Raw genomic sequence first — 15,558 nt, forward strand, 5'->3', positions numbered from 1 at the left:
TTCAACAAGATGATAGATGTTACTGAGGCAGCGGCCCCTCCAGGAAAGCAGCAGCCCTTAAGAAGCTGTGGGACTGACCCAGGAGACCAGACGAAGATACATTATCATCGTGGGGGCAAACCCTCACTTACTCATTGTGATCTACCTCTTCCTGGAAAAAGAAAGGGTGGGTGACAGCGAAGAGAAGGGAGAATATGCAAGGGTTAGAGTAAGGAGGAGGGAAGCCAGAGGGCTTTACCGAGAGCCCGGGAGGGGGTGAGAGTAAGGGAGGGTAAGAGCCAAAGAGGCTCGGGAGAGAGACAGGGAGGGTGAGAGTAAAGTATGGCGAGCGCCACAAGGATTCACAGAAGCCAGGGAGAGAGATTTTACGTAAGGGAAGGATGAGAGTAAAGAGCGAAAGCTAAGGAGGGACATAGACACAAGGAGGGCGAGAGTAAGATAATGTGAGGGGAAAGAGCCAGAGACGTTTTAATTAAACAGAAATATATCACCAAACATCAACACAGCCCTGCCGATGTTTGCTTACCTGTGACGTCACGGGTCAAAAAGGAATTTATTGACGTTCATGACGTCACCAGCTCAGGCCAGCTGTGAACACACGACTATTCGTTCCTGATGAACACCAGAGCAGCCAGTGAACTCTGGAGGAATCACGGATAATCTCCTTCGGTAGGAGTCATCTCGATATGTCGACTACACCAGGCGGCCACAAGATCAAAAACCCTCAATTGAATCTTCGGAATATTCTAAATAAAGCAATTGGTGACGACAAAAACACACACAAGTAACAATCACACACACACACACGTAACGCACACAATCACTCACCACACACGTACGTACACTATTTTCTTTCATCTCTTCTTTCATCTGAGATGAGATTGTCAGAAATAGAATATTGCTCAAGTATTATGAGGGAAGTCTGATGAATGCACACCATTCTCCACATTTCCACCTTCATTCAACCTGAATTCACACTTTTTTCGACACTTTCCACACCTGCTTCGCCATTTCCACAATACCTGCGCTCATTTTGCCTATATCCACACACCCTCCACCGATATCCACGTTCACTTCAATATCCATTCTCACTCCACCGACATTCACACTTACTACGCAAATGTTCAAGACTGATCCACCAACTTATCTACCAATATCTACGCTCACTTCACCCCATGTCCTCGTCCGCTACGCCTATATCCACATTTGCTCCACCAGTACCCACACTCGCTCCAACATTATCCACACCCACGCCACCATTATCCAGGAACTCACACCCACTCCACTAGTAACCATACCCACACCCACTCCACCAGTATCCACACTTCATTATCCACACACACACTCCACCAGCCCCCCCCACACCAATTCCACCAGACGACCCACACCCATCCTACCTCCATCAGTATCCACGCCCATTCTTTTCCCCACCACGCCCTTAGAAAGGCCCAATTTACCGCGGACCTCAATCTTCCTCAGGTCAGCAGCGGAACAAAATCCTAATCTTTCTTTCCCTCCCGCGGGGTGTGTCCCCCCGCCACACACACACACATACACAACCTCCCCACGACCATACGTCACCCCCTCGCCAGAGCAGCAGCAGCAGCCGCCGTCTCCTCCCTCATCTCATCTTAAAACCAAGTTAAGGGGATTTACTGCGTCGTAAACAGAGTTGAAGAGGATTCCGTATCTCAAGTCGGATTTCCCCCAGACCGTCGGAGTGGCTTAGACGGTCACTCACTGTCAGTGTGGAAGTCATCTCAGATGCGGACAACCTGATCATTAATTGTTCAGATGGTTTTCGACTTTAATCGACTGTTATGAATCTTATGCGTGGGTGTGTGCGTGCCGCTCGTGCGCTTAATCGCTTATCGTTTATACATATTTGTCTATGACCAAGTGTGTTTAGGTCTTCCCAATGAATTTGTGCGTCATTACCAATCTGTCCTTACCCGACTACAAAATGGGGAGGGAGTAACACACCAGTGGGACCCCAGCTCTGGAATCTTCTCTGCTCAAAGCTAAATTCTTTAAACATCTTTGTTGCCTGCACTTTTTTCCTCATTCAGTCTATTCATTCATCCACCAACGCCAAAGAATCTGTGCTGTACAAGACTTCTTATGACCTCCGACTTCTGTCCCTATATATTTCGAAGGATTGTTCACTGCCTTAGTCTTTCAAATGGTTTAAAAACTTTACGATGGTGATTAGGTCACCCCCTACTCTTCTCGTCCGTGGTGGGCAAACCAAGGGCTTCTTATCTGTAAACACCACTCGGTGTGCTGACAATCTCCCCCAAACGTCTTTAAAAAGACAAGGTATAAAGTCTTGATGGGTCATGGACGACGTGCTAAATCCCAGCAGAAATTTAGAGCAACATAATCGACTGCTGATTTGAAGCACCACAGAGCTCGCCTCTCCCCAAGATCATGCAGAATTCCTGGGTCAAACACTAGAGGAAATAGAGTTCAATGCTGAAGGAGATTCAGAATGCTTTTCGTCTTATAACCAACGAACAAGTTTACCTTTTTGTCATCAGTTGGAGGCTCCCGTCCACCGAAATTGAACTTTGGAAAGGGTTTCTGTCCATCGACGGCATGTGTCCCCCCCTGTATACCACATCACTCCAATTCACTTTATCCTTTTAAACTTAAAATATATTAACAAGAGAGAACGTGTCAGGCCGTCACTGGACAAGCGATCAACCTCTTTTTTTTTGAAGGTAAAGGTAGAACAGTACCTAGGGACGCTGGTGAACGATTCAAATCAAAACTAGAAAACTTTCCAGTGTGTTTTCGATTACCACAAAGAATCAACAGAACCGTCACCAATCTTCCACCCTACCAAATGTAAACACGAGAGTGACTCAGTCTCTCTCTCTCTCTCTCTCTCTCTCTCTCTCTCTCTCTCTCTCTCTATGAAAATTTCAGTAAGAATAAAGATGGTTAGTAATGGCATCATCACCTAAATAGAGATGATGTTAGCACTAACGTCTATGTGAAGTAAAGAATTTCACAGTGGGCTTACCTGTAAGTAGGTGCGATCAAAGCCAGTCTTTCATACTGGTGTGGCTATCAAAAGCAGTATTACAGTCCACACTCCTGAAACGAAAGGTACAAAAAGTATTAGAACTCAAAAGCAGCTGGTATATATATATATATATATATATATATATATTAGTATCACTTGAATTGTTACTTAAAATTCACAATGAAGATAATACAACTATCTATATATGCTGGAAATATTTGTAGGGTTACAAGTTATCTAAATACATCAGACCAATAAAAAGATTATCGATAATGAAGTTCTTGGTCCAGTAGACGAAGCTGATAACATTCATATCAAACCCCTGACTGGCTTTTGTCGAATGCTATCTACAGAACGTGGTTACGTCCTTTTAAGACATTTGCATCAAAATCACTGTTGGACTGTACGTCCGCGAGCTCAAAAAGAATAAAGTAGATCTCTTGATTATGTCAAATAGCCACAAGGAAAGAAATATGTATATTGAACCTTAAAAATGCAAATACTCATTTAGATTCCATTTACAAGGTGCAAACGTATCTCCATGCGAGAATAATGTACGCGATACAAATGCAAAGTTAATGATAGTGGAAGGGATTTGAACTCTTAGATCAGCGAGGCGAGAGTAAAACTGGATACTGATAATTCAAAAGATTTGATAGGATTATAAAGTCTAAGGCTGATAAACCAAGCACTGGAGCCTTTTATGCCATTCAGTCCTCTTTATATGGTTTAGAATATTCTTGGAAATTCATCTCGACTCAAATGACCTATTCCAGTTTTGATAGACCAAGAAGGGATGAACGCAAAGTATAAGTGAAAAATTAGCCTTCGTGTGTTAAGAGCTTGAGCTTGGCCTTTGCAGTGTGGTTAAACCCACGTACCAGAGAGGTAAATTCCCGCTGCCATAGCTCAAGCCATCACTGCTCCACACAAATCCTACCACTATCGCGTTAAAGTCCATGTAGATCGGGTGTGGTATAATTCCAAAGCGAAATACTTTGTTAACTTTTCATGTAACGAAGACGATGCAGTTACTGGCAGTGTCCGTCTTGAAGGGAAATATTTATAAAGTTTTCTTAATAGTGTCCATGGTGCTGCTTTCAACTACTCTGCTTGTTGAATCATTTCGTGTATTTACAATTACCTACTTAGAATTTCAAAATGCATTTGATCAAGTTCCGCAGAAAAGGTGACTAGTGATAAGTTTAAGAAACTTGATATAAATGGTGTTGTACTTATGACAGTTGTTAACTGATCGTGATCAGCAAAAAGTTATTTTCTTAATCGGTGGTCAGACGTGAGAAGTGGTGTGCCAAAAGGATCGATCAGTCTGGAAGCCGGTTCTTTCCCATGTATATCAATGATACTGAAATTGAACCGTGTTGTAACACATACAAATCCACAGACTAATGAAATGGGGAATAGATTTACAACAAAAATCAAGCAGCTGCGGCTTCAAATTGATATAGCAAACTGATGGTCTGGTTTTACCGGTGGAAAAGGATTTTAATATCGATATGTGCAAAGTTTCACACATCATTGGTAAAAACGAAAGATCAGGCCACATCATGAATTCTATCGAGCAACGAAAGGCTAAATAAGGAAACGTCTTAGGCATAATAATCTCCGGCGGAAACACCACAAATCGAGAAAAAGACTATTGGATTCGTAGCTAGAGTTTTCGAATTTAAGTCTAAGGATATTATCCTTCCCATTTACAGTTCACTTATGCGTCTTGAATCAATATTGTGGTCAGTACACTAAATAGAAACGGTCGTGTAGAGAATGGAGAGAATACAGTGGCGAGCTACAGAGATGATTCCCTGGACGGGGAGAAGAATCCTATAAGACCAACCTAAATGAAGAGTCTTATGCTTAATAAAACGAGGGTTAAGATGCAATTAATTAGATTCAGATGAATCAAAGGCTCTGTTACCTCGATGATAAGCTACTTTAGGCTAGATTCGTTCCGATATCACTTCTAGTAGTTGATGCAAACTCTTGAGCGAACGTTTTACTTTGAACGAGGCAAGTAAACTTTCTTCACCAGTTTAGCGGTTAATATATGAACAACATACTTGAGAGCAGACTTTATACACATTTCGCTTCAAGTCCACGATTGACATCGAGTGTACCTCCTTTGTTACATCAGAAAGCACAAATACTTCTCAGTCTTTTAGATGCTTTTCTACTTATTAATCTCTAAGCTTCTAGCCCCTTCCACTATCACAAACATCCACGAAAAGACACGTTGACCCGAGTTCCTTTGCATTACCCTCCGCAAGCCATTTCTCTATCATTAGCTCTCCCCTAATTCATAAATGCATGACACCTACAATTCACCCCTTCTCCCTAAGTGTTTTTTCAAACAATTTTTTTCCAAGCAGATGCCTTGTACACACCCTTTAACCTCCTCCAAATCCACATTGCTTCATCTTCGTTAGGTATAACTCAATAGGCTTATGCCTCTGTTATTAGAGTATTAACTTGTTTCCTTTGCATGTATAAGAGATCACTATGAATATATTCTGCCGATCCTCAAGAACCTCGACTTGGGCCATGCAAGAGTCTAGTAGCTCGATTGACCAAGGAACACTCTCGATCCTCGTCTTGAGGAACAGCTGTCTGTTTTCGACCAACCAGCCCCGTCGCTTTACCGCACTTTTCACCATAACACAAACGCGAATTATTTGAATGAAGAATCTTGCCAATAGTTTAAACTAAAACTTGACATACCGACTTCCATTCCGACTGTCAAGACAGCTTTCACTCCGCATAACTTCGTTCGTGTCTCCAAAACTCTCGGGCAATATAAACACTAAAGATTCCACTCGAAGCATAGCATCTAAAAGTCTGAACATTAAACAGATCATATGATTAAGCAAGGTAAAAGGCGAGATAAAGAGTGGAGCAGCCTTTGTGCAGCAAATGGAATGATGAGCTAGATAAATATTAGCAAGACGAATTAGGATGTACAAGAGTAAAACATTTGATGACATACACAAATAGATAATGTTTACGGCCGAATTCTCGAATATCAAAATCATTTCTTTCATAACAAGTTATTCTACCACTTCGCATTCAGGACCCCAGTTCAAATTAATTTCCATTGTACATCTTAGGGTACATGACCCCCAGTTCAATAATTCCCCACTGTATGCACTAAACCCATCAATTATAAGGTTACTGGAGTGACATGATTAATTAGAGTTCCTCGTTCCGTAGTCATCAGCGATTTATGGTTTTTAAGCCAGGGTGGAAGGAAACACGTCTGGAAAGGAGATACTGATTTTTGTTCAAATGACAAGGAATTTTCTATCCCTTTGATATATATACACAAATTTATCTTATATATCTATATATATCTAAAAGGGTAAGCTAGGTACTCAACCAAATCATAGAGGAAGCTAAACACATACGCTGACGAAGCAACTAGACTCGAACTTGTACGCTCGACTCAAGGCGGCCCGTGAATGTGTTATGGTCAGCACTGATAACTACTACGCCACGGAGGTCCACTGGATTATGCACTATATAAAGCAGTTGCCACATTACACATGCCACCAGCATACCTCGACAGTAATTCTTTAATGAATGTGGAGGAATAGGTCCACCTCGTTGCAAATGGAAGCAGAGTAGTTTGGGAATTTTAACCAACCAAGAAAGGGAACATTGAAAGATATAGTCTGGTAAATTGAATCTATCGGGTCTACATTACTACGAGGTTGACTAACTTGTTGCTTATATGTTATCTCTTTTCCTTACATAGTTTTGACATCAGAGCTGAGAGGAGGAAACCTTGCATAGAGCAGGTGCAGTCTCTGCAGTTTGGTCGTCACACGGCAGTGAGGTAGCAGGTTTAAGCGAGGAGACCGATTACGGAGTTATACTTGCCAGTATCAAAATGCAGCATTCGAAATCTCCAGTCACGAACATAGGTTCACTGTGGAATTCTTAGTCACCTCGTAATCTTTCTGCGCTCGTTTTCTAGGATAGACTGCAGATTAGATGTAAAGAAAGTTTTGGAGAATGTGCATACTCTCCCTTTTTAGAAGGTACAAACTGATTAATGCCCTTAAAGTCCTCGTTTGCTCGCTTCTGCTATGGGTTGCACACCGTCCCTCACCACCACATCGCTCTCACAAAGTCCACCACATCCTCACCACCACCAGTCCCTCCCTTCTTGGCCAACACGCCCAGAACGTCGGATGGCATTGTTCAGTGGCACAACCATCCCAACAATGTTTTACATACTTCCCATATTGGCCGCATAACCTTCCCACCTAATAATGAAAGATTTTCCTGAAGATATTTCATCCAAGCATTTATTTTCTATCCTGCCGAGAAAATAGGTGACCTTTTGGCAGCTGTGCGAGAGGTTACTCATGCGTCCAACAGACAGAAAAGTATTTTCATAGTCCGAGAGGATAAGGAGCTCTAAAGCTTAGTGGTGAAGGAAGGTCGTGGGAGTAGCTGGTATTATTGCTAGAGTCCTCCTTCGTTAGTGCCCGAGGGAGGCAGGATCCTGGGGAATATTCAAACATTATATCAGGAACTTGGAGGTCACAAGCTTCTTGACGTCTTCCAACTTAGTCATTAGTCGTTTTTAATGAGAAAATGCAGGGAAGACGAGGAAAAAAAAATACGACATTAAGAATGACAAATTAGTAATATACCCGAAGTCAGAGCATACATGGTAGTGATGATGAGACCACGCAGGTGGCTAGTTTTAACGAGGCAAAGCATGGCAAACAATCCTGCCAAGGAGGAGGTTAAGATGGCTCAGAGCATTACTTCAACAGTGCAATCTCAGGACGGTAACGTCACCTTACAGTTGCTGTTAAGAGTCTGCTAGCTACAGAGTTGCTTTATGGATAGGTGTGGGGGAAAGAAATGTACCAAAGCGAGCTGGAGTCTTGGGAGTGGCCAAGAATTTACTACGAGAGTTTTTTCCTCTCCCTGAAATAGTTACATATCTATAGGATAAGCAATATGCATCGAGAGAAAGCCAATTCAGTGATGGGAAGGCGCCCATTATATGACCTATTGGCTGAAGACCTGATTGAACCGACCGATTACAGTCACATTACCGAATAGCGAGGATACATGCCGTCTGATTCCAGGCTATTGGGCAACCCAGGCTAGAGAGGTAACGTGCAGTCTTATCCCAAGCTAGTGGCGCACCCCTGGCTAACGAGGCATCATGCCTTCTAATGCAAGGCTACTGGTTAATCCTTGGAAAGATAGGCATTATGCCATTTGATCCGAAGCCAGTAGTGGCCTACCATGACAAAAGGTTCCATGCTGTGTTATGCTACCCAAGAACTTGTCACATCTCAATGCTGTCGATGGTCTGGCAGTGGACGAAGTAATTGGCGAGGGCCGCTCGGGTGGCGACAGACTTGAACGACGCCCAATTTTGAGGGCAGAGTTAAGGGGAATATAAATGAACGAAGTTTGTGTCATGGATGAAGTGGGCGAAAAGGGGCGCTGGTGTCTGTGTGGACTGCCTCATTCCTTGGCTGCTAACATTAAACCAGAGCTTAGAATTACGCGAGCGGTCCTCAATTGAAATTTTCAATGATATATTCACTTACATTAACGTTCTGTATTCTTTCATTGTAAAATCTCTGTTCATATTTTCATCTGTATTTCCAAGTTATTTGATTCTGAAGACTGTCTTTAGCTGGGCAAGAGACAATGATCTTGCGCAGTGGCTAGTACACCTATGAAGTACGATCAGTTATTTCACACCCTGGCTTCTATCACGGTCCCATAGGCTGTAAGAGATATCAGTCTCGTGTTTAGTCGAGGACGTGTGGTGCGCACGCGCGCGCATGTATGTGTGGCCGAGGGCAAAAGTTCAGAGCGGAAGTCATGGTCACGTCGCAATCTTCCTTCTGGGCTCGTTGTCTGGGATAAACTGCAGATTAGATCATGTGCGAGGAGGTCTGAAGAGGAGGGCGAGAGAGGCTAGGTCAAGGTTGGCGCACCCTCACGAGATGGAAGCTTCTCCTCCTCCTCCTCCTCTTGGATAACTGGAATGACACGACCACGCTCAATACTACGAAACTAGACCAAGATTTTGCACCATGTATCTATACTGTACCATAAAACTTCAACGTTAAGGCTATCAAATAGAAAATACACTTATATACATGCGTATGTGGGTGGGTTGGGCCATACTTTCGTCAGTTCCCTTGCGCTACCTCGCTAACGCGGGACACAGCGACCAAGTATAATATACTTTATCGTACGACTTTTCTGAACGTATTATGATGAACTACAACAGGAAGTAATTAAGCAATAGACTTATACTAGATACGCACTTATGTAGTCTCCGAGCGATACATTTCACTCGCTAAGTTTGGACACTGATAAAAGTTAGAAAAGATAGAAGTAGCATAGAGCTTAGAGATTCCCAGCCATCACATGTGTCAGCAAAGAGTGGCTTGCTACAGAGGTGTGCGTGCGTGATGCCACAGAGAAAGACGAGGTGGGGAAGCAACAGCGAGGGATGTGAAGGTTGTGATGACACGTCGAGAAAGACGTTTTCTGTTGAAGGTTACGTGTTGGGCAGACTAGCCGAGGAGGTTGTGACGAAAAATCTTGACAGCGAAGTTCTGTTGTTGGTTGTACGTTATGACAGTTTGGGCTGTTATGGTGATGAGCAGGTTACAACTTTTCTTTGAAGGTTAAAGGAACGTAACGTTGATATACACCAGGAAGAAGCACTTTTACCATCCTTCTTTAGTGAAGGAAAACCAGTCCTTTTCCAATATAGTCTCTTTGAACCATGGAAAAATTATTCTGTCCAAAAAGAGGTCTTGAGAAGTGTTCCATTCTTTCCCCGGTTAATATGTCAGGTAATATGGTAAGCCTAGCATATGTACGTACGTGTCAGGATATACGATACAATATATCGTGTTAACGCATACGTGATGCTGGAAAGACTTATCGTGATGATCAAATGATAGACAAGATGTTGCATTTTCCGGTCACGTCAAACTTTGTTGGCGTGTTTCAAGAAAAGTCAGACAGACATGTGGATAGATAGAGAAGTGGTAGCTTGAATGAATGATCCCTCATGGCTCGTTAGTTACAAATCTTCGCGTCACAGAGAGCGAAATGGACTTCCAACAAGCAAATATTCAAAAAGCTGAAAAGTTGGAGCCGTAATCGATATTCAAAATATTTTATAAATATCCTCATGATTACTGACTTTAATGAATAAACGAATCAATGATGAATATTATCGTCGCGATATAAAAGTATCAGACGTCAAATTAGCATATCACCAAAAAATATCTGTTCTTGCTGGACCAGCGAATTCAAATGTTCAGTTGCTCTCATGAACACAGACATTTCCGAAAAAACACCAATCTTCTGACGAACACCTCTCCTTGAACAGCAATTTCCTGACGAACACCTCTTTTACGAAGTCAACTCTTCTGACGAACGGACACTTCTGATGTACAGCTGTTTTGGCAAAAAGCTATGACCCTGACGAGTAGTCGCTCTCCCGACGAACACGAAATTGGTGTTGGGAGGAAGATAGAAGAAAAACTGTAAATCAGTTTATAGAAGGATGGCTTCAAAGCCGAAAGATTCCCAAGATACGAGGCAAGCAATATGCGTTTTGGCGCTTTCAAAAGTATAGACGCCACTTTTGGAATGGATACAATGGGCAAGATTATTTAACATCTGTTGGTATAGAAAAGCAGCAGCCTTGGATATCTGGATTCTATACGATGACAGGGAAGACACAGGTGTGTTATAGGAGGAGGATTGGAGTTCAGACTATGAGTGGTTCAGAAATGAGAAGACAAGGAGCTAGATACGAGACCTATGGTCAAGGTAGCGAGTTGGGTACAAAACGCTTGATGGTGATGTAGGAGTCCTGGAAACTTTCCAGACCTCCTCAATTGGTGGCGCCGTTCCAGTTCGTCGCCGAATTATTTTGTGACGTTATTTTACAACCTTGTTTTGTTGTTGAAGAAAGGAAAAACAAGAGAAATTTGGCGAAGAGTTATGCGTGGTCAGATGGGGAGAGCAACCCTGTGGATCCAATGCCAACAACCCACATGGACAAGAGGATAGCAACCTGGGCAAGGAAGGAGAGAAAACGGATCACAGTGCTATACTATGGTCTTTCCCGGGTGCTCATTTCATATCCTTTTCCTGAAGCAAGTCTATTATTTCTCCAGTAGAAGCCTTTACCTACAAACTCTCCCTATATCCTTATTACGTTTGTTCTAATATCTTCTCTTTTACAGCGAGATTCGAGACTTCCGTTCAATGTTGGATACATTATGCATCCTCCAGCCTTCTGTTCTGCCTTTTATCTACGTTTTTTTCGTAACCTCTGCCTTGGCCTTCACGTACAGTCCACAAATTTCCTACCTACGTTCCCCATTATGTCACCTCTCCCTGATCCCTTCTGTGTTGTATTCCTCAAGTACATCTCGCACGGTTATCTAACCTTCCCCAATTAAGAGGTTAATGGCTGCCGTAAGACCCATTAGCATATATTGTCAAGTCATTAGTATATTGCCAAGTTATTGGTCTTAAATGGCATCCGGCTAACTGGCCCCATAGGGACATTGTTCCTCCTCTGAAGATACAGAACACGATCCTGCCATGACAACATTCTCTAAAATATCGAACCCTGACCAAAATTAACTTTATGTTCCACTTTGAGTCTGGTTACGCTTGCAGACGTTTACCTTTGCACGTTTAGAGTTACTGAAAATTGTTTCGAATACGGATTGCATTATAAGATTCTGGCTTGTAAGCCAAGCACTGGAGTTCCTAGGGCTGTTAAATGCTCTTTTGCTCCAAATATGATTAAACATGAATAAGGCTGAAATAGGCCAACTTACATGAAGCTCGTACGATTAAATGATTCTTCGTACCATTCCTCTTCCCTATACAGCAAGTCCTTAACCGATTTACCAGCCTCACATCTGATCATCTCGTACATTACATTTCGTATCAAAAAAGTCCACACTTATATACATTCAGGCTCAAGAGTTATCCATACAACATTGTCGACACAACTATGCCTGTATACACGTACATCTCTGCCTCAAGACTCTAATATATCCTTTCGCACACTCCTTAGAGGAACCAAGATCTTCACCCGTTTTCCCGCCCAACGAGTCAATCCAGCATTCATGGTTCCCTCCGCTTCTATGCTAAATAGCAAGTACCTAAAGTACTCAAATTTTCTTCAGGTTATCTCCATTCAAACACGCTTAATACGTCATCTCTCTCCTCTGTGCTACACAGACCTTTGAACTTCTTGGCACACATACCTCAGATCAAGACACCAATTTCTGATGTATCTCTTTGGAGCCTGCAGTTAAAGTCGACTGCAAATGGTAACAGATTCACCAACCAGGCTCCCCCAACCTTCAGCACACTGCAGACCTGCCCCTTGTTTCAAAAAATCTTAGCATTTACTTCCTTCACCATACCGTCCCTAACAGATTAAACTACCATGGTGACACTACTCACGGTTAAGTTTACTTGGAACCGCTCACTCTCTTCCCTTCCTGCTCATAAACATTCCTTGCTCTTTAGCACCTTTCGTTGCCCACTATACATATTCTTGAGACCATGACATTTTTGCCCGTCTCTCCAGATTGTTCTCAAACAAGTGTCTCAGAACAGACATCTCGTCCACACAGTCTCTTCAGTTTCTGAAGCCACACTTGTATTGCACCATCCGCATAACCACTAACCTGTGCACTATATCAGGCATACTCAAGAGGCTTTTACTACCACAATTGGAGAATAGAAGGGGACTATACAAGCATTCTGCCGGCCATTGAATACATCACGAGCCATACATCAAAACGTTTAACTAACAAATGAACATATATCAATTACTGCTGATACTATATGATAATTCTATTCTAATAGTACAATGGGTAGCTCTAGTTTTGACGCCATATTTAACAAATGGAGTGTGGTTACGAGAAAGTGATCTCGTACTTCTGTTCCTGACACTCTCCCTAACGTGGGAAGTGAAAAATATGGAACAAAATCATACATTAATCTCAATGAGCGCAGATCTCAATTTCATTTGCATTATGTTCACCGAGGACGAGTTCACACCTTCGCAAATGAACCTTACCTAAACCTAAATCATGGTGTTTGTCCCTACCCTAAACTACTTTATTGTAACCCAAGCCTACCTTAAGGTAACCTAAAGATAGCACAAGATATAAACATCGAAAAATATATTATTCAGAATAGCGTTTGATCTACCGATACCGACGTGTCGGAAAAAAAAAAAAAATGATTAATCGCTACGTCATGATGAGCACCGGCCGCTAAGGGAAGTTAGCGGAGGGTTTCGTAGGTACTGCGTGTCGCATAATCTACCACTCCCCTGAAAATATCTTACCATAATTCATTTTTAAATGACGGTTGCTGTTCGTTCACCCGGTATATGTAGAACGTAACGACAACTTGTAGTGCTCCTGGAGGCCTCCTCCCCAAACACATGTTCTCAACACCACTTCCCTCTTGTCTCTGAGACGTCCCGACGCCGATAGCCCGAGGGGCGAGGGGCCGACTCCCGACTACAGGTAGCTTGGCCCTTCAAAGTGTTCGAACGTTCCGAAGCTACTCGGATCTAAGGGTTCGAGCACATTTGTTCGAAATCATACCAAACGAGCTTGTGTGTTGGCGTAACCTACAAAACGGGTCAGATATACTTGTAAAACATCGGTAAATACGATCAAATTAAGTTAAATACCAGAATCTGTCACATTTTCAAATTTGTGACAGTCACTCATAAAACACCTCAAGCAACAACGAAGCCAAAATACATGATTCAGCACAGATAGCTTCAAGGTTTCAGACAACGTTGTTTATGGTTCCAAGCGCTGGATGACCATTAGGTTTTAGCGTCTTACAAATTCTCAAAACTAATCAATCAAGCGAGTAAGACTCCATCAGACGCTCCTACAAAAAAAAAAAGAGTTGACGATTTCCTGTCTATATTACATTACCAGTCAGGATAACCAACATGAGATAATAAACAAATAATGAAACAAGATACATTTCTCTAATCGACTCCAAACACAAAGCAGCATTTTCATTCCTTTTTTTTACATTATCCTCTGTAAACAAAAGATCTTTTTACGCCAAAATGATTAAGATAAGATAGCTGTCTTTGGACAGGTATAGCATCATATATACATACCGTTAATTATTCCAAGTTAAGGTAGAGTGATTCACTGTCTACAATTACCAATAAGCCATTAAGCGTTAATGGGTGACATGTATCAAGTAAAGAGGTCCCCTGTGTGTGTGTGTGTGTGTGTGTGTGTGTGTGTCCCCACAGCCACTAGTATATCACATGTGGGATGCAGAGATGGAGTACGTGACTGTACAGTACACTTACACCCACCTGAGGACGTACTGTACTAAGGGAGAGCAGCCAGAGTGGCGAAGTACCTGCGTGGTACTGAGATACTGGATTTTGTTAAGGACATGTTTTCCAGATGGTGTTAAGACGTTCATCTGAGAGGAAGGATTGAGTGGCGCTCTCGGAGAATTATCTCGCAAAGCACAGCTGGCTGGGAGAGGGGAGGAGGGCACAGCTGACTGGGAGAGGGGAGAAAGACACAGCTGACTAGGAGAGGGGAGGAGGCTACAGCTAACTGGGAGAGGGGAGAAAGACACAGCTGACTAGGAGAGGGGAGGAGGCTACAGCTAACTGGGAGAGGGGAGGAGGGCACAGCTGACTGGGAGAGGAGAGGAGAGCACAGCTGACTGGGAGAGGGGAGGAAGGCACAGCTGACTAGGAGAGGGGAGGAGGGCACAGCTGACTGAGAGAGGGGAGGAGGGCACAGCTGGTTGGGAGAGGGGAGGAGGGCACAGATGACTGGGAGAGGGAAGAAAGGACTCCCATCATGGTCTCAGGAAAACACGTTGTTCCGTCTTATCTCCCGGGTCAGAGATATTTCATAAGTGGTAAAATAAAAGAATAATCATAAGTGGTAAAATAAAAGAAGAATCATAAGTGGCAAAATAAAAGAAGAACCATAAGTGGTAAAATAAAAGAATAATCATAAGTGGTAAAATAAAAGAATAATCATAAGTGGTAAAATAAAAGAATAATCATAAGTGGTAAAATAAAAGAATAATCATAAGTGGTAAAATAAAAGAATAATCATAAGTGGTAAAATAAAAGAATAATCATAAGTGGTAAAATATAAAAAATCGCATCATTTTATCACTTTTTTCGGCTGAAATGACGAAATATGCACACATTCAGTAGCCAAGTTCTGAAATTCAGCTGTATGTAAGGGTCTCTATTCAGAGACTGTAGCTCAGAGGTTCCATGTGGACATTTCGGTAATATGAAAATGATTCTTTTTTTTTGATGAAGGGGGAATTAATTTCCATTTCATATGAATTAGACCAATATTCCAATAAGAATTGAAACAATGATGTTTGGAATATCTCAAGCAAGAAATTTGGCAATTACAGTGACTATATGTGTGTGT

General features: G+C 42.4%; 1 protein-coding gene across 2 annotated transcripts in view; it reads right to left on the reverse strand.

The window, feature by feature from the left end:
• LOC139746912 (relaxin receptor 2-like) overlaps positions 1 to 15,558 on the reverse strand; it is a 227,995-nt gene that overhangs the window by 132,666 nt on the left and 79,771 nt on the right. The window contains exons 1-2 of one of the 2 annotated variants that reach the window (XM_071658625.1): positions 13,446 to 13,593; positions 3,029 to 3,102 (exon numbers count right to left, since the gene is read on the reverse strand). The gene's annotated coding sequence lies outside the window, so the exon portion shown is untranslated. Of the gene's footprint in view, positions 1 to 3,028; positions 3,103 to 13,445; positions 13,594 to 15,558 lie in introns of those variants that run through there. The other variant, XM_071658693.1, reaches the window with a different exon arrangement.

This window comes from Panulirus ornatus, chromosome 1 (assembly GCF_036320965.1).
Source record: "Panulirus ornatus isolate Po-2019 chromosome 1, ASM3632096v1, whole genome shotgun sequence".
Lineage (NCBI taxonomy): Eukaryota > Metazoa > Arthropoda > Malacostraca > Decapoda > Palinuridae > Panulirus > Panulirus ornatus.